The 21,557-nt window shown below is 34.9% G+C and overlaps 1 non-coding gene across 1 annotated transcript; it reads right to left on the reverse strand.

The window, feature by feature from the left end:
* Window positions 1-20,115: 20,115 nt before the first annotated feature.
* Window positions 20,116-20,220, reverse strand: LOC122118494. The gene has a single exon (XR_006149381.1). It is a non-coding gene; the product is annotated as a U6 spliceosomal RNA (small nuclear RNA).
* Between the last annotated feature and the right edge of the window lie 1,337 nt (window positions 20,221-21,557).

A 21,557-nucleotide genomic window follows, 5' to 3' on the forward strand; every position in this document is an offset into this window, starting at 1 on the left:
AATTATATGATTATATGAATATATATTTGTGTTTTTCTAGATCTAACACTGATTATTAATAGATGAATAAACATATACATATATTTGTATATATCTGTCTATGAAGTGAATATAATGAAACTGACTACACTATGTATAAAAATGCTGCTATGAGTTGAGTCCAAGAGACTCACGTCTGTAATCCTAGCGATGTGGGAAGCTGGGTTCTGAGGTTTAGTCTCTCTTACCCTCAAGGCCTTAGATTTTCAGAGGAGGTCTTGGCCCTTTAGTGTAGCAAAGAGACACATATGCAATGGGATCACACTCCCCAAACCCAGAGGAAAGTCAGTAGAAATCAAGACAAGCCTCTTATGACGCTCTACTCAGTTTCTGTGCCAAGATGGCCATCTGTAGAACATCAGAGAGAAAGCAGGCATTCCCTCCAAAAAGGTCTAAAAAGAATCTTCTGAACTATAATCTCTGGCTATATTGAATTAATCCGTATTTCCCTTCCCAAGCTGCAAACACATAGAAATATGGCAAGGGCTCAAGAGAGATGGACAAAGATTTACAAATACATAAAATTATATACTCTGTATTAGTAATTCAATGACAAATCACCAAAGCATGTCTTGAATTTTTCTTTTTTCTAAAGGAAATGGAAACATACTCTGAATGTATCAGGAACTGAGTGACAGTTTGGTTGCTGAATTGTTGAATGCACTCCTGGGCAAAGGAGACACATATAAGGAAGAAATTATGTGGGGGTGAATATCTTCACACAGATTCACAAAATAATGGCTATAACTTCTATGATGTCACAGCCACCATTGCCATAGCAACAAATAGGTGTCAGGCACTGGTTTTGCCCTGAAGTGGACTCAACCACACCAACAGGCACTAAGAATGAGAGGGAATGACTACTAGCCACCAGACTTCAGCTTGAAGAGCTGTCCTGACCAGAAGCTAGGATAAATTGAGCAGGGGAAGGCTGATCTCCATGTAAGACTCCTGAACACTAAGGATTAGGCACTATTATAGATATTGGAGAAGCAGAAGTGAATGTGGCTCTCTCCTCACCAATTTCATGCTGAAATGAAAACCAGAAATCATAATGATAATTTCTATAAATCAGAGACATGACATTGGTGATTTTGTAGTAACAACTTCACATTGAGGATGGGAGGAGACAATCCTGAACAAGAGATAGTTGATATAAGAGCCATCATCCAGGCAATTATCTAGGAGCAGGTACTCCAGGCAGTAAGAACAGCAAGTACATCCCCCATTGATGGGAATGGACCTGACTTACTTCAGAAAAGGAAAACAGCAATGACATGCTTGCTTGTGAAGTAAGAATGGAAATGTACAATGAAGAAAAAAGAGTTCAGAAATGAAGATAGGAATAAAATAGATAGATATGGGATACTGTGGATTAGAAGAAGAAAAGTTCTGATTTTAGTATAAAACTGACATGACCCACTGGAAACAAAGTGCTAAATTAGCAGTCAGACACATCTGATTCACCGAAATAATATTTCTAAAATGTGATTCTTGCTGGGATCTGGTGGCTTACAATTGGAATCCTATTTACTCAGGAGGCTGATATCTGAGTATGAGATTTAAGGAAGCCCAAAGAGGAAATTTGGTAAGACATGTGCAATCAAACACCAAAAATATGGATATGAAGCTATAGTTCAAGTGGAGGATCACTAGCCTTGAGGAAAAATGCTAAGAAACAGCACTGAAGCCTTAGGACCCAAACCCAGGACGTCAAAAACAACAAAGCCAACAAATAAAATTTGATCCTCAGTCATTCATCACTTAGCATTCTAGTTCAATGTATTTGGTATGAGTCTTGGAAATTATATCCTTAGCAAATGTTCTCCCCGGATATTTTGCTTCGTTACCAACTTTCAAACCCCTGGCAGCACCAATGTCTCCTCCCAGTTAGCATAGCAGTCAACCACTGGAAATTTGAAGATATATTTTATTTACCAGAAGAATTGGGATCATCTTGTCACATACAACAAATGAGTAGTAGCCACATTCCAATATTCTGAATGTTTATAATCCTCCTTTCAGTTAATAAGCATTAAAGTTTAAAAATTCAAGAACTGTTATCAAATTAATTTAATAGTCATCATTTTTCCACCCACTCATGTAACATATGTTTATAAAAGGAGAGACTATTTGAAAGTGTATACATGATATCTTCTATCTCTAATAATCTCAAGAAATAAGGTTTTACACAAACACCCTGATTGTTTTGCCAAAGGAAAGGATAAGAGATTTAAATAAGTGACCTAACATCTCAGATGGAAAATGCTATTGGCTTTAGAACAATTTCTTTTGTCTAGAACTGTGGAAATCAGTTTCAGAAATGCCAGAGGCAAAGTGTATTATTCAAATCACATTATCATGAGGTACAAGCAGTCTGTCTAGATCAACCTTCCAGGAAAAAAAATCAATGAATGAAAAGCAATGCTTCTAAAACAAGCCAGTTGGTGGTGGTTCATGCTTATTATCCTAGCTACTTAGAAGTCTAAGCCTGGCCAGGAAAATCCTTCCTGTCTGCAACCAGCAGACAGGAAACATTAGCTCTGTTCCTGAAGCCCAGATGGACGGCCTCTGACAACAGACATCCAGACATACAACACCCCTATTTGAAATATTATCAAATGCATTCACATAATATCTCCTTTTTGGGAGATAATGTTTAAAAGATGTATCAAAGACAGTACAAAAAGGCATTTAAAAAACGCAAAGTGATATTGGAAATATGTACTCACTGACTGAAATGTAAGTTACTGCCAGAATGATATTAATGAGGCTAGAGGCCCAATTGGAAACTTATCCACTCAAACATCTTTCCTCACATCTCGTCAGCCTGAACAGTGAGACTTTTGAATGCAAGGAATGTGTGTGAGCATATAATTGTAAAAGTAATAATGAAAAGCTAGGCATTGGAAGCTCAGGCCTGTAAAACTAGCTACTCAGGACCCTTAGCTATGAGGAACTCAGTTCAAAGCCAACTGAGCAAAGAAGGCTCTTACCTCCATTTAAACAGTAAATACAGGAAGCTGAGCTGTGCTTCAAATGGTAGAGTGTTAACATCGCATATAAGAGCTAAGCAACAGTACCTAGGTCCTGAATTAACCCCAGTACTGCCTCTCATACACATATAGCCCTTATATGTGTGTATACTAAGGAAGTTTCTTTACTGGGAAATTTTTCTTGGTTGCTTGTTCGTTATGTCATTCGAACACATGTTGAATTTGGGGTTTCCCGGCCAACTCTTCAACAAACTAGGAACTATGTTGCCTCATTGGATTTTGCTTCACAAGTTACAAAATATTTTGACATATTTTTGGTTTGGTGTTTGGGGGGAGGTTGGCTTTTGTAGTACATATATGTGTGTATACACATATAAGGGCTATATTTTCTAACTAATTTTCTTTTTATTGTGAAAATACTGTACAGAGAAATCCATAATCTTACACACATGCTTCAGAATTATATGCCCTTGTTTAGGTTTCATAGGGAGCACAATATATCCAGCCTCTGGATCATTCTTGTAATCTTAGCTGTTCACAAGGATGGTATCTGAGTATCACAGTTTGATGACAACCCAAGCTAATAAATCCTCAAATTCTTATCTTCAATTAAGTAGAAAAAGCCAGAAGTGGAGATGTGGTTCCAGTGGCACAGTGACATCATTGAGTAAAGCAATTTAAGCAAGAGCTCCAGACCCTCAGTTCAAACCTGAGTACTGGCCCACTAGTACTACAAAAGCCAACCTCCCCCCAAACACCAAACCAAAAATATGTCAAAATATTTTGTAACTTGTGAAGCAAAATCCAATGAGGCAACATAGTTCCTAGTTTGTTGAAGAGTTGGCCGGGAAACCCCAAATTCAACATGTGTTCGAATGACATAACGAACAAGCAACCAAGAAAAATTTCCCAGTAAAGAAACTTCCTTAGTGTTCACTGTGACCCCTGAAAAAGAGACCTTTTTCTATGCTTTTTGAAAATTGGTGTTTTTTTCAGTAAGGTAAATAGTATAAACCTTTACTGTAAGTTATAGGAGTCATTGGAATCTCCAATTGAAGTGAATGTACAACAAAAAGCATACAATATTACAAGTTTCTATGCCTCTGTTGAGACACTAGAAACTTGTTATAGTGTGGCCTGTCTGAAAGAGAAGGGAGATGCTCAGCATCACTGGTCATAAAAGAAATGCAAATCAAAACCAAAATCACATTTAGATCCCACTTACCCCAGTTAGAATGGCCATTATCAAGAAAACAAATAATAACAGATGCTGGGGTGGATATGCCTAAATAAGAAACCTACTACACTGATGGTAGGAATGAAAGCTGGATCAACCACTCTGGAAGGCAGTATGGAAATTCCTCAAAAGACTAAGCATAGAACTCCCTTAAAATCCAGCAATCCCACTCCTCACAGTTATCCAAATGATCTCAAACTTGGGCACGATAAGCTACCAGCACAACTATGTTCATTGCAGCATTGTTTAACATAGCTAAGATATGGAGCCAACCCAGTTGCCCCTCAATAGATGAATGGATCAAGAAAATATGGTATATTTACAGAATGGAATTTTATGCTTCTATCAGAAAGAATGGCATCGTCTCTTTTGTAAGAAAATGAAAAGACTATGAAGAAATCATACTAAGTTAATCAAACCAGTCCCAAAGAAACATGAGCCCTATGATTTCCCTCACTTGCAATGATTAGCATTAGCCTATTACTCCTGAAAGTGTATCATAGTAGTGCAGGAGTTATGAATATATACATGACCATACAAAATGATGCTAACTGAAATGAATGCTAATACATAGAAACGGCAGGTCTTCTTTTGTTTAGTTGTTAAGCTTGATGTAACCAATGTACTGCAGATAGTTCATTTTTCTTACTTTATGTTATTTTTCTTCTCCTATTGGTTTTATCCACGGCAATTCCCATCTGTGATTCTAGTACCCTGAATTCTGTATATGCATTTATCTGATTGGGGGAAGGGAAGGGAAATAACAAAATGCTGAAAGAAGTTTAAATGGTGATGCATTGCAACAATGATAATCACAGGAAATTAATTTTACAACGGGGAGGGATTGGAGGGAAGGGACAGAGGGAGATAAACAAGGGAGTGGGTAAAAATGTTCTTTGAGAAATATAACTTACTCATATAACTGTAACCCTTCTATACAGCATCTTTATAATAAAATAGATTTTTAAAAATATAAAAATTAAATTTTTTTCATAAAATCTCAAGCTGATACCAATGGAACTTCTCAGTTCGTGTCAAAGAGATTTTCAAGACTTTCAAGAAGCTAGTACTAAGTACATATAAACACAATTAAGAGATAATGAGAAAAGTAGCGCTTTTTATTTTGTTAGATGAATAAAGGAAAATTTGTTTTTGTTTCTGTTAACATAGAATATGTGTTTGTTATCTAAGCTTTTCCCAAGTCAGACTAATCTCTTTTCCTTAACTTTCTTTGGTATGTATAACTTGGACATGTAATCTGAGATATAAGAAGTATTCTTTGTTCAATTTGGAGGCATTCCTCCCTGGTCAAGAAGTTAAACTGGAACACCCTTCACACTTGCTGTGGTTTCTCTTGCACAGCTTACTGAGGAACTTAGGAGTTTGAGAAAATGACTGCTAATTAAGTGCCTCTTACTAATAAGAATTATTAGTAGAATCTGAAAACATATTTGGGTAATAAATAGACTATAAAAAGGTTAGGTTTGCTATTTTATATCACTATATTTCTTTTTGCCTAAGTATATAAGCCAGACTTACCCTAAAGACCTAGAAGAGGCAAAATGGCTTATAGAGTTCAGATCATTTCTTTCCGCAGAAGATGACAACAGCAGAAGATATACAGGTCCACAAGTGGCACAAGGAAGGGAGAGTTTGATTTCTCCTTAAATCTTAGGGTCGAATGCTCAATGAGGAACCCTATGGACAGATAACAGCTTAAGGATGTAACAATTCCTGTGTCGCTCCATCTTAAGAAGCTGTCACCAGTCTCCCATCACACTGTAGGTGCCACGCCTGACTGGTGACCTTGACTGTGTCCTGAGAATGTCCAGCAAGGCTCGGTAATGTTCACTGGAGAGCCAGGATTACACTCTAACAGGACATACAGGAACGTGGTAATAAGGTCTGAGTCAGGGTTTTGTCAGATCTAGATGATTTGTAACAGTCACTACTGTCTTCTGGCTAAGAATGTGGATATATTATCAGGGTCCTGCACACAAATTTATCACAAGTGTTAGTTTGCACCATTTCCTTATGAAAGACAACAAAAGGTCATTAATGCCATCTGACATATTCTCATCAGTATTTACTAGGTTAAAAGCTATATAAAATGAAGTTCATCATAAGGAAAAAACCCAGACAAAAACCAAAAATGTTTTACTGTACATATCATATGTGACAAAGTATTAAAAGTTAATGAAGCTGGGAAAGTTAAATGGATTTCTTTTTTACTATGGTTACAACTGTCTTTTACATTTCAACTACTTAACGAAGACAATGTAGGCCAATCACAGCCGGTGGCTCACACTTGTAACTCTAAGTGAGATCTGAGGAAAGTGGATTATAGCTAGACCAGGTTAGAAAAATCTGTGAAATTTTGATCTCCAATTAACCATTCAAAATCAAGAAGTGAAGGTTGGTTCAAGTCGTATACAGCTACCCTTGATTAAAAAAAAACTAAAGGTCAGCTCCCTGAGTTCAAGCTCCATTATACACACACACGGACACACACACACACACACACACACACAAACACATTTTATCTCAAAAATAGCCAGTGACCAGGAAACAGAAACAAGATGATATTTTTCTTTGTTTTCTTTCATTTTTGTGATTTTTCTTCATTTATCTCTCTTGGAGAAGTTAAAGGCGTCATATTAAAAGAGAGACAAATGATGAACATGTGCAACAGTGGTATTCAATTGGTACTATATTGAAAATGACCCATGCAACTTGTTTGTGGGGAAAGACTGGAAAACTAAGAGATGAAGGGAAAGGGTAACATTGTCCAAAAAGAAATGCACTCAGGGAAGTAGAGTTGTGGCTTCAGCAAAAGAGCTCAAATCAGTGCTCAGGGCCTTGGTTCAAGCCTCATTACTGACTGAAACAAAAACAAATAAAAAAGAAATATAGTCATTACCACATGTATGTCATTATCCCCTCTAAAGCAAAATAATGAATAAGAATAAGAATAAGAACAAGAAGGAGGAGGAGGAGGAGGAGGAGCAGGAGGAGGAGGAGCAGCAGGAGCAGCAGGAGCAGGAGCAGGAGGACAGGAGGAGGAGGAAGTTAATAAAACCAAACCAGTGAGAGAGAAAAATTGAGAGAGCAAGGGAGGGGGTGACATTTCAAAAAAGAAATATATCCATACCTCACTTATACGACTAAAAACTCTGTGTAACTCATCTTTGTAATAGTAATACAAAAGAAAAAAAAAACAGAAATATAGTGCTGGAGGTATAACTCAAATGTAAGATCTGACTAATATGTATGTGATACCAAGTTCAAAACCCATTATCAATTTCCCCTTCAAAAATGGCTCTTCTCATCAGGTGTGCTTTCCCTAGCTTATGAAAAGGGGTGCAACCAGTTAAAGAGAGAGAAAAATAAGCTGTCAGGCACAGAACTGTGCTTTTAAAGAGCAGTACTTGCTAGAACACGTGTTGACTGGAACAGACGATAACTCCATGTTTTCTGAAATACACAGTCCTAGTTGAACTTGAATACAGGCTCCACTGTATATGAGATAAGGTCTCAAAATTAACTAAAGTCTCTGGAGATCAAAGTCTTCATAGTTAAAGTGAGCATAACAATACATATCTCACATTATGAAATCTGGATGTCATCAAACCTGGAGTGGGTTTTATCTTAGGTGTGTGTGAAACACTCAAAAACTGCTGGCAGGAGTATAAACTGGTATGATGTTTACTGTATTACTTAACAGTAATACAGCAAGGATACAGCTCATGCCTGTTATCTTACAAAAGAGGCAGAGAAAAGAGGATCAAGGTTCTAAGCCGGAACAGGAAAATGGATCAGACTCATCTCCATTGACCTCTAAAGAAGCTTGAGGTGGAGTTTGGTTCAAGTTGTAGAGTGCTAGACTTGAGCAAAAATCTCAGGAACAGTGAACAGGCCCTGAGTTCATGCCCTAGGACCAGCACAAGCACAAACACACACACACACACACACACGCACTCACACACACCACACAAACACACACACACAAACACACACACAATTTTGTATATTCCTATGACCCCACACCCCACTTAACAATACTTTCCCACTTCCAAGCTCACCAGTTGTTCTTGTTTTGTTTTGTTTTAAAAGGGACTTGCTGTGTAGCTCAGGCTGCTCTTAAGCTTACAATCCTCCTGGATGCTGTGATTACAGGCATGTCTACCATAATTGGCTTCACTCAGTAACTCTATCTATAACATTTTTTTGCAAGAAATTCATTCATACTCATGAAGATATGTGACTTAAAGCTGTTCATATTAATATTCTACTGTACAAAATATAAATAATATAGCTGGACATGGTACTATTAGGAGTTGAGGAAAGCCAGATTTACACTACAGAACCTTGTCTCCAAGGAAAGAAAATCTATAAATATAAATCTACTATGAGACGTACAATATGTTAAATTTATGTAATGGAAAAAATTGGTTATTGTTAATGGAAATAAAATCTTGGCAGAAATTTTAAATACATACATATGTATATATATATATATATTTAAATTTTGAGAAAGAAAATTTAAAGTGGTATTATCTGCATTTTTCAGTCTGTCACCTACCTATTTACTGACACAATAATTTCTGTTTAGTCTTCACAAAACACTGTTCTCTCACATAAGTACAAAAAACTGCAAAACAAAAAGTACAAAAAAGTGCATTAACATAAATGCAAATGTAGTTTATTCCCTACCATAATAATTTGGAGAAAACATGCATTAAGTTAATGGCACTGAATACTGCTCAAGAAGGAGAGGCAAAGAGAACGTAGATTATGTCTCTCTCTCTCTCTCTCTCTCTCTGTGTGTGTGTGTGTGTGTGTGTGTGTGAGTTCCATGAGTAAATAATGGAGTCAGAAGTTGCCCTAATATTCCTGTTTAGTCTTTTTGTGCAAAGCTGACACTCTACCACGAGAGCCACAACTCCACTTCTAGATTTTGGTTTCTCAATTGGAGAAATATCTCAGATTTTTCTGCATAGGCAGCTTTAAACCAGGATCCTCCGATTCTTCCTCTAAAGTAGCCAGGTTTTAAAATATGAGCCATAGGTGGACAGCAACTATATTAATATTTTTGCATGTTTAAATGAATTTTTAGAGTAAGACATAGATGTTACTTTTGAGAATGTAGGAAAATAGTAATTAATATTTAAGAGATTTTAAAGCATACAAAGCTGAGAATAGAATTTAGTTGATAATAGAATGGAATAAATCAAAATTACCTATGACAGTTTTCAGTCTGTGCACAGAAATGATTGCATTTTTGGAGCTCAAGGCCATCAAATAGCTGAGCTCCAGCTGGCTGCTATGCTCATGAGGCCAGCTAGTGCTATTCACAAGAATGTGATGCTGTTGGATGGCATGGATCAGCTTCAAGTTCAGAACCTGAAATATTTCTATTGATCTAGAAGTGGAAACACACCAGGACAGAATGTGATTAAAATGCTGAATGCAAAATCCATTGAGTCCAAGGAAGACAGAATAACTCTTTCTATATCTGAAAGAGTATTCTCTCACCAAGAATCCTGAGCCGAATATGGTGGTCAATGTTTGTAATCTCTGAACTTTAGAGGATGATTTAGAAGTTAGCTTGAGACCAGCCTATGTTTTAGGCCAACAGAAGGACACATAGTAAAATGCTATCTTAAAACAACAACAACAACAACAATAACAAAAGTCCCAATAACTGCGAATGTGGTTAGTGGTAGAGTGCTGGCCTCGCATGCATGAAGCACTTGATTTGATTCCTCAGTATGACATAAGCAGAAAAATTGGAATTGGTACTGTGGCTCAATTGGTAGAGTGCTAGTCTGGATCAAAGAAGCTCAGGAAGAGGGCCCAGGCCCTAATTTCAAGCCCCACCGCTGGCAAAATTAAACAACAACAACAACCAAATGCAAAATGCTGTTTGTTGAAATAAATATGTTGAAGAAATGTTGATGCTGACTAGAAAATTTTGCTGTAGCCATTCATGATGAACTTTGTTAGGAAAAAGTAAAATAAATTAATGAAATATTATCTGGCATTAGACAGGACATAGTGTGATCTAAAAATGATTGCTGTCTTTGGTGACTTGACACAACTAACATTACAAATACATTTATAGATTGTAATTTTTTAAGGATACAATCGTGGGGTTTTTTTTCTTTTACAAAATAATTTTACTGCAGGGGGCCAGTGGCTCAGACCTATAATTCTAGCTACTAAAGAGTCTGAGAACTGAGAGTCTCTGCTCAAAGCCAGTCCAGGGAGGAAAGTCTGTGAGACTCTTATCTCCAATTAAAGGTTCAGAAAATGTGAAGTGGCACTGTTGCTCAAGTGGTAGAATGCTAGACTTGAGCTGAAGAGCTGAGGGACAATGCCCAGACCCAGAGCTCAAACCCCACAACTGACAAAAAATAATAATAGTAATAACATTAATTTTAGAGTTACTATTAAGGTGTTATATATAAAGGCTACCATTTCATAAGTTTGTTTCTTTGCTCAAAGAACACATATGTATCTTCATTTCCAACCACCAGTATTTGGCCATCTTCTTTCCAGCTGATCTCTGGGTGTAGAGGGAAAGTGTAATGCAAAGCAATACAAAACAGTTCTGACTATAAATAATTTTTCTCTGCACATCCTAAAAATCAATGATGGTAGCATGAAATAAAAAATCCCTAAGTTTACAACATTCTTCTAGACAAGTTAAAGAAATCCTGAGAACAAGTATTTTAAGAATAATTTCAGAGAGATAAATCTCTGGGCCTAGGTTCTGTCTCTGAAATTTATTACTCAAGGCTAGTGCTTGCACTTTGAGCCTCAGTGAACCTTCCACTTATCTGGTGGTTAATTGAACAGAAAAGTCTCACCAACTTTCCTATTCAACTTGGCTTTGAACTAGGATCTAGAGATCTCAGCCCTCTGAGTAGCTAGGATTATAAGCATGAACCCCTGACAACTGGCTAGAATAATTCCTTACCTGACACAGAAGCCAGTTAATATTAATTGTCAATCATGTTTAACTTTGTAAAATAAAATTTGCTGAAATGCCTTACAGTAGAAATAAGGCATAAAATGTGTGTGTGTTACAAAGTTCTTACTAAAAGCTACATAATTTACTTGTTTTTTTTCTTTTAAAATTGTGTGTTTTCCAGAATCATACCTCATCTTCCCTTGCTGTTTCTTTAGTTTATTTCGTACATGCCCACAGCTTTTTCAATTATCATTTCTTTATGTAAAGAGCTTGCACATATATATTATCAGTCCAAATTCCTTGTATGCATCTATCATCCACATATTCAACTGCCATAAAAACTTGTGAAACAATAGTCACCTCTTTCCATTACTGGATATTAACGTGTAAATAAAATTTACAAAAACAGAGAATAACATCAATAAATGTAACTAGATTTTAAGAGTAATGTTAAACATAAATTCAAGGTTGATTATTTTCTGAGCAATGTAATAAAAACCCCAAGGAAAAGAAATCAACTATTTTAAGTGCTGATATTGTGGTTTAAACTCAGGATCCTACCTTCTCACTTAAGCTTTTTCCCTAGTGGGTGGTGCTCCATACATGAACCGTAGGTCCTCTTCCAACTTTATTTTGGGGATTATATAGGCATAAGAATCTCATGGAATAAAAAATCAGTTGTGTCCCTATTTTTTGGGGTTCATTTCAATTAACATCATCTTATATGGTCATACGGTACCATGTACTAGTTACTACAAGTAAAGGAAACTAGGGGACCTATGTTTATTTGGGCCTGGCATATTTCACTTAATATAATTTTTTTCACATCTTTCCATTTCCTTACAAATGGGAGATGTCATTTTTCTGACAGAGGCATAGAATTCCATTATATATATATACACACACACGCATATATATACACATATATATACATAAATATACATATATATCACATTTTCTCATTTTTTATTGGGAAAATACCGTACAGAGGGTTTGCAATTACATGGGCAATGTAATAAGTACATTTCTTATCAAGAATTGCCTTCTCCTTTGTTTCCTCTTCCCATCCCTTTCCATCTCTGTGCAATTCTTGTCTCCAATTCACTGCCAAAGAAAGCTGGAAGTGGATTCATGGCTTGTAGCCTACAGCATAAAGCTCAGGAACAGAACCCAAGCCTTGAGTTAAAGCCTTAGAATAGTGCGTATATATACACAAATAAAGTAAGTCACTCAAGTTCTCAACCTTCCATTTCCTTAAACTTAACTTTAATCTTGGTCAGAACCCTAAGAGTAACCTTGATGATAATAGTAACCCGATCCTAAAATTAATGGAAATTAATCAAGTTTAGATACATCCTTACAGATACCCATTGTCTTTGAAATGGTTTGAAATTTGCTCCAAATCCTACAGATTCCCTAACGTGGACTCTGAAATCTATCTTGTTCCCTATTAGGAATCATTAACCTCAAATCCTCATATCATGAAAGATACCATAGTTTCCATTGATCTTAACTTTTACTGAACTGTATATCCAAAAAGAAACTGCGAGTTTATTTAAAATCTACTCTCCTTCCAAACCCTAACTATATATCTAAACCTTACTAGAAACCTAACTCTAAATTTAACCCTATTGAACCCTGAATAGGAAAATTAGGGAAAATATGTAATTTTTGTTAAATTTCGCACTTAGTTTACTTGAAAGTGTTAGTAGAAACTCAGTTTTACCTTAAAGCTTATCATTCCCTAACCCTAATCCTAAACTGAATCAGGAAAATAAACCTAAACCTAGAACTAATGGCCTTTGGAGTCTAAAAGCCACACAAATACATTAGTTTTTGTTCATAGTAACTTCAACTCATCTATCTAAAAATAGTTTGTCGTTTCACTCATTGTCTTGTCTTTATTGTAACTCTAACCCTAATCCTCACCCTAATCATACTCTAATCTTAATATTATTACCAGTTTTCTATTTCACATTCAACCTAATTATAACTCTACATGTTATTCGAAGATTTACATTTTTTGACCCTAAATTTTCCATTTCCCTAATGCTTAAACTAAGCCTAGCTGGAACTAAAACCTAACTTTCACCCTAATGATAATCCAATTCTAATGTTTAAGAAAAATACTCTAGTTTTTAATCATTGTAATGAATACTCCAGTTTTCACTCTGGAAATGAGTTTCAGTTTGCCCTAATGCCCACAAATTTTCTGTCTCTACATTGAAACTCATCTTGTTCTTTAACATGAGCCATTATATTACTTGTCCTCAAATTCTCTTACCAGGAAAAATACTGTAGTTTTCATTGATTCTACCTTTTCCTGAACCACTGTATCTGAAAACAGTTTCAGATTTACTTACCATCTAGTCCATTACTTAACGCTAACTCTCAACCTAAACCTGGCTGGAAAACTCTCATTAACCACTACAAGAATGATCACTGAAAAATAAATATAATAATAATGTTATAGTTATTATTCCGCCTCATATGTTTGCTTCTACTTGTTAGTGAACACAATTTTATACTAAGAGCTTTCTTATTTGTAACAGTAAATATAATCAGAAGAAAATACTGACCCTAATCTTAATCCGAATTATATGACAATACTAACACTAACATAAGTACACTAGTTTTCACTCATCATTCCAAACATAGGTTTCAATTTTTCCAATATCTAAGTCATTTTCTAACCCCAAAATTAATCTTTCTTAACTGGAACATTGAGAATAACCATCAGCCTCATTGTAAGTAGATTCTAATATTAATAGCAATACTCTAGTTTACATTCATTCTAATTCTTACCAGGCTTATATTAAAATTTACCTTCATTTTGACCCTCATTTTTTTTCTCCTTCACTCTAAGCCTAAACATGGCTGGAATCCTAACCATAACCCTGACACTAATCGTATCCCAATTCTAAAATGTATGAAAAATGCTCGTTTTATGCAATCCTAACTGAAATTCCACTGGTAATTCTTGAAATAAATTGCAGGTTTCCTGTAAACCCTACAGATTTTTCCCTCTTAACTCTGAATGTATTTTGTTCCATAACAGGAATCATTATACCCATTCATCTCAAATCCTGATTTTATGAAATATCCATTATCCCAGTTTTTCCTGAATTCCTAAAAAAAGTTTCAGCTTTACTTAATATTTAACATCTTTTTTTTTTCTTTTTGTCGGTCGTGGGGCTTGCACTGTGGGCCAGGGCATGATTCCTGAGTTCTTTAGTTCAAGGTGTGTGTTTTACCAATTGAGCCACAGCACCGCTTTTGTGTTTTATGGTGGTTTATTTGAGATAAAAGTCTCATGGACTTTCCTGCCTGGGCTACCTTTGAACTGCGATCCTCAGAAAACAGCTTCCTGAGTAGCTAGTATAATAGGCGTGAGCCACTAGTTTAACCCATTTCTTTACTCTATCCTCAACTCCGGTTAACCAGAAACCTAATCCAAATCACATTCTGATTTAACACCAAATGGTTAATGTAAGGAAAATTTTCTAGATTCTATTCAATCGCACATTTTTTTTGGCTTCTACTTCTTATTGGAAAACTAAAATTCACCTCAAAGCTTATCCTTCCCTAACCCTAACCGGAACAAAAATATCTCACACTTTAAACCAAATTATATCTGAATGTTTAAAGTAACACAGACTGGTTTTCATTCATTCTTACCATTCATTCTTCTTAAAATATGTGGCAGTTTTACACAATGTCTTACATGTTTTTCTCATCCTAACCCCGCTCTAACTGGCACACCTTGCCTAATCCTAAACCTACGTATAACCAAATCATCATGTTAATAGCAAGCCAATTTTTTCATATTTATCCTAACTCTTGCTCAGCGTGTAGGTCTAAGTTTTACTTGCATTTTGAACATAAATTTTTAAGTGTTTTTCTATTTCCTGTCAGGTTTTATTTTTCATTATTTTTTAAAAATTTTATTTTGTTGAAAAGATGCTTTAAAGAGGGATTAGTTACATGTGTAAGGTAAGGAGTACGTTTCTTGTTGAGCATAGTGACCCACTTCTTTCTTGTGCTCCCACTATCCCATCCTTCCACACTTCTCATACCCCTCCCTCCCCATGGTGTAAACTTCATTTTCAACATAGTGTCTTGTGCGTATCATTGTTGCAATGGGTCATCCTCCATTTTCAACATAGTGTCTTGTGTGTATCATTTTTGCAATGGGTCATCCTGTGATGAACCTAAATTTTCTATTTCTCTAATCCATTTTCTAATTCTGTCTGGGTTCTTAACCCTAACCGTAATAATAATGATAGCTCAATTCAAAAGTTAACAAAAATATTCAGGTTTTTATTCATCCTATTAATTCACTGTACATCTTGAATTAACTTGCAGTTTAGCTTAAATGTTCCAAATTAGTTTATATGCGTATATATAAAGATGGAATTTTATATGAAAAACAGATCTTTGGAGGAAAGAGCAATGAGAAGGAAATAGAGGGAGTATAATCAAATACATTAAATATATTATGGAATTGTCATTTCTGACAATTAATATCTATTAACAAAATAACTAAAAATTAAAAAAGAACACACTGCCTTCTAGTGTTCATTAAGAGAGCCATGATCTGTCCTCTGGAAAAAAAAAAAAAACTCATGTTAGATAAACTTTGTCCATGCATAATTTATATTGTTTGCCAATTATTTAACTTGATGAATAAAAATTTTTCGAATAAGATTCCATGACAAAAAATATAAAACAGTTACTTAGCAATTGTTTGAGGAAAAGTTATTGTCATGGGATTTAAGAAACAGAATTACTATTTCCCTACAAAGCAATGAATTAGGTTTTCTAATCTAGTATTTGTAGTAAGTTTGCAGAACATAACTGGCATGAAAAACAACTAATTGTGCGTCTTGTTTCTTGAATGAGTGATATTTTAATCATTGTCTTTTATTCAAATAAATACTTAGGTTTACATTTCAAATAAGTGCAATTTTATCTCCTTTCAGAACAAGTACTTACCCTGCAATTAAATGTACTACCATATTCAGGTATTAAGAAGCTAAATTTTCTATGTTTTATATGTAGCTCTACATATCCAGAATGATGATTTTTTATTCATAAATGTCTAATGTGATATTTTTGCTTCATCAATATAAATTGTCTCATGAGGTTGTAGTGAAGGCTCCAGTAACCAAAGTAGTCAAAACCATTTCCTGAATTCTAAACTTTAAACCAAATAATTTTTAAGCTTTGATATTATCATTTATTGTCTCATCAGAGCAATTAAGCTAAAACAAATACTACTTTTTAAACATTTCACTCACATTGTAAAGAATATTAACATAGGTCAAAAAGAGACTAATTATTTCAGACTCATCATATTTGGTGATCTTAGTGTGAAGAATGCAGAGAGTAGTATTCAATACATAGTATTGATTAAATTAAATTATATATCTGGATTTCTAATTTGGAGGTTAATCACATAGAAACAAGAAAACAATAAAAAATTACTTAGGGATCAACAGAAAAAAATATTTGTGCATGTACCACAGTTGCTTTATTAGTTTGTAGGTGAACACTGGACTTCGATTTATATCTTGGCTGTTGTTGTGAATAATGTGAATAACAATGAACTACAGATATGTTTATGTTACCCAGAGAGAAATAATCACACGATTGTGTGTGATTATTTCAACTTTGGATTTCTTTAGAAAACTGCATACTACTTTCTACAACGAGAACACTAACCTGTATTTTGACCAAGAGTGTAGAAAATTTCCTTTTCTCCACAGTGTCGCCAGCCAACATTATTACCTTTTGAGTTTGTTTAAAGGGCAGGTTTTTACTGTGTGCAGTATCCAAGACTGGCCTTAGACTCAAATACTTTTACTCCAACCTCCAATCACTTGGAATTACCAGTCTTTACCACCATACCTGGTTCCTTGGATATTTTTGATAAGAGTTATAACAGTTAAGAAGTAGTATCATAGTAATTTTGAATTACATTTCTCTAGTGAACTCCTCACAAAGCATTAAGCCAGCATAGAAGTTGTATTAAATACAAATTTGTAAATCCACAGGCGATTTTCATGGCTTTTTGGAAAACATGTTTATTCAGAAATTTTGCTCATTTTTAATCAAGTTTCTTGTTAATCTCATCTTTAATCTCTCTATAGAAAATCAATAATTAATTCAAGGTAGTAGAAAGGAAAAAAATTAAGCAGCTCCTAACATTTTTAATTTTTTAATAACATGATATTGCTTAAATCATTTTCTGTTAACGCTTGAGACTATATAACTCAGTTTAGTTAGACATTTTACAAGGCTATATATATTTTATTTATTTTACTTTGCTCTTACCAAAGCCTGCATGACTCATTTCACTTGGTTTCTTTCAGTCTCATGTAGTTCAGATTTCAAATTGAAGAATAAATGGAAGGAAGCAAACAAAAAATATAGTTCCCCTCATCTGATGATGAAGAAAGTGTTCATCCTTCTAAGGACCTATGATAGAATATCAAAAAGACAATTTATTCTTCTAGGTTTTCCTTATCTTTGTGATGTAACATAAATGATGTAAAACACAACATACTGCTTACTTTGATGTTTTATCAGATTTGCATATTTTCATATGGATTTCACCTCAGTCTACAACCTTCATTCATCGTTCTGTCTCTGATATTTTTGCACTATCACGACATAAGATAACTAGTTTGATTTACAGCATAAGAAGTTATCCACCTGGCTTCCTTGGAAGCAGAGCATGGTCAATAGATATTACTTCTGGTTGCTCACACTACATGTAATGGTTTCTGTACTACTTATCACATACTATTTAGTACTTAAAAAAGAATGCTGGCTAAACTCAAAGCTCATTCATAGGTTTATGTTAAGTGTTTCACAAGTTTTATTCTCTTAATTCTTAAGATAACATTTGCTATAATGCTAATGTTATTACCATTGTAGTGTTGGGAAAAATTGTAGTTAAAGACAGTAAGTGCATGGCCCAAAGACACGCACAGTGAGGAAGGAAATGAATCAAAGTTTCCAAAAGTCTTTCAGCAATACCAAGAAGGTGGGTAAAATCTCTCCATTCTCTTACACTCTCAATTCAATATTCATATTGTCCAGGAAATAACAGCCTAGCAAATATTGCCCATAGTGATTGTTTTTTGTCACATTTTGTCTTCAATACAGACTGTGTTGGTGACATTGGGTTATCATGCACAGAGCTGAGCTTACAAATTGAGGTCTGAAGACAGCCAAATTTCTTCTGTCCCACAGTTCCAGTTTCTTTTTTAAAAAGTACTAAAACTTTTAAATATCATCACTTACTCTCTTTTAATCTCCAAACGAATTAAATTGGCATATAATCACTCCAAAAGTCTTTCAAATTAGATGATAAAACAGGCCTCCATGAAATAAATTTTCTTTTACTTTTAAAATTATTCTAAAAGCCTTGTGCTGGCTGGTCACACCTATAATCCTATCTACTCTGAATATTTGCTCAGGAGACTGAGATCTGTGGATAACACTTGGGAACCAATCAGCGCCAAAAAAAAAAAAAAAAAAAAAACCTTCATGAAATTATTTTTCAAAATGTTTAATGAAGTAGCAAAGAGCCAGGAACTGAGGTGTAGCTTATAGAGTAGCTCACCAATCTAGACAGGAAAGGCCTAACAAGACCTTGAAGCCCCGATATTAAACTCTGAGCACACCAATATACATGCATGGCGTGTGTTCGCATCCACGTGTGTGTTCGCTTGCGTGCTGCCGCACACACACACACACACACACACACACACACACACACACACATTTATTCAAATTACCTTCATATCAGTGTTCTGCATTAATTTCTTTGTTAACGATATTATATGGGTAAAATAGAGGAAATAAACTCTTTCATCTCAGAACATTTTGTATGTTTTTTTTGTAATAATACTGTGCAGAGGGGTCACATTTACAAGAACAAGGAAACTCGTACGTTTCCTAACAAGCATTGTTACCTTCTCCTTTATATTTCCCCTATCATCCCTTCCCTCACACCTCCACAAGTACACTCCCCTTACCCTTCCTTCCTCTGCCTAAATTGTAAAGTTCATTTTTCAACATAGTGTCTTGTGCATCTCATTGTTACAATAGGTCAACCTGTATCCCTATTTGAGCATTTTTTCCCTTCCCCTCCCCAAATTAGAGAAGCATACATACAAGATGTAAGTGCACCAACTTCAAATACAGAGAAAACAGGGGTTATAGCATTGGGAGAAACATACAGAGAAACCAAAAAAAAAAAAAAAATGACATCGCACATTATAAGTACGTTAGAAACAATAGCAAGAAACAAAAAACCACTAGTGTCCCTATCTTGGGGTTCAATTTCTTTAACATCATCTGATCTGGTTATATTCACATATCTTTTGAAATTTTCTGCTTATCCCAGACATAAATTCGTTATTGAAAATAAGGGAAATCATGAGACCTATGTTTCTTTGGACTTGGCTTACTTCACTCAATATTTTTTTTTCCATTTCCTAACAAATTGGGAGATGTCATTCTTTCTGATGGAGGCATAGAATTCCATTGTGTATATATACCACATTTAATTGATCCATTCATCTAATGGGTGCATCTGGTTTGGTTCTATATCTTAGCTATCGTAAATAATGTTTCAATAACTATCGTTGTGTTGGTAGTTTTAGTATGGTCTTGTTTATGATCATTTGAGTAAATCCCCAAAAGTGGGATTACTGTGTCATAGGGAAGGTTTATGTGGATTCTTCTGAGGAACCTCCATACTGCTTTCCAAAGTAGCTGAACAAGTTTACACTCCCACCAAGAAGGCAGTATGGTTCCTTTGTTGCCACATACCTTTCAGCAGCTGTTGTTGTAAAAATATGGAACGCTCCAAGAATTTGCATGTCATCCTTGTGCAGGGTGCATGCTAATCTTCTCTGTATCATTCCAATGTTAGTGTATGTGACTAAATTGAGCACAGTACATTTATTATATAGAAAGTATAATTTTTATTGATTTTATTAAACTAGACAATCCAACAAAAAGTAGGTTCAAAAGAATAGTTGTGAAATTTTAGAATCATGTATTTCTTACATAAGCACACATTTAAGAATAAAATCAATATAGACATGCCAAAAACAAAATAATTCCTGATATTTGTAGTTCAAGAGATGTGTAGGAGGAAGAATTCAATTATTCTATACAAGGCACCTGTCAAAATGAACATTGCAGCAACTCTTAAGTTTTAATGTTTTAAATATGCTTAATTTTGGGATTTTGCTTATATATGCCAAAAATAGGACTGTTTGGCAGGTCTAAAACTTTTCTGTAAAGTATTTAAGATTTTTGGTAGCAGACATTAAGTACTAAGTATGTACATTTCAGAGTTTATGAAAACTTTATTAATGAGAAGTTGCAAAGTCTTTGTGTAAAGAAGCAGAGTGAAGAGTTAAGATTTTAACTACACAGTTTCTGTTAAAACTTTAGGAATTCCTTACTTTATTTATTAGCAAGGAATAAATGATGATATAAGCTATGATGTACACATGTATGTTTCTATTCACACACATACATATACACATGGATACATGCAGACATGGAGAAAGACACATAATTTCAGCCAACACAATTTTCACCAGTTATTGAATATGACTTAAACGGAATACTTGGAACAATATATCTTGAAGATGTATTTGTCCCTAAGAGTTCATTTACCACTCCTCTTATCTCTTAAAACAGGTAGTTTTAGAGAGATTTGACTTACAAAATGCAGTATAAGTGATAGCAAGTCACTTGGAAACCTCAGTAAGTATAATTCATATGGTGTCTCCTTGCTCCTCAGGTAATGCTTACTCTTGTAGACACTCTCAACAACCAAAGTAGCAGGAGAATACCCTGGTAAAGAGTAAAGTAATAAGGGTTTAAATGGCATCCTTACTTGAGCTCTTTTTCTAACAACCAGCATGAATTCCTAGGCAGATGAGTGAGTCCTCAGAAAACTGGACTCTACATATACATTTAACTAACCCATGTGAAAATTCCTATGTGAGAAATGCTGACTGAGGTCTTGCTGATTTCCTGGCCAAGAAAACAAGAAAAAAAAGAAAGTATTTTTAATGTTTTAAAGTTTGAGAATAATTTGTAACCTGTCAATAAATGTGTAGAACACAATTATACCAACTGACAAAAAAATGATGGCATTTATGTGCTCTTGGACTTGCCCAGTGATTTTAGATGTGTCTACACAGGTAGAATCAGCATAAATCAAGCCAGGATTTCTTCATTTAAGATATAAGGATACTGGTTGACCTATGTA

The sequence above is a fragment of the Dipodomys spectabilis genome, unplaced genomic scaffold (genome assembly GCF_019054845.1).
Source record: "Dipodomys spectabilis isolate Male_0828 unplaced genomic scaffold, ASM1905484v1 ptg000154l, whole genome shotgun sequence".
Classification (NCBI taxonomy): domain Eukaryota; kingdom Metazoa; phylum Chordata; class Mammalia; order Rodentia; family Heteromyidae; genus Dipodomys; species Dipodomys spectabilis.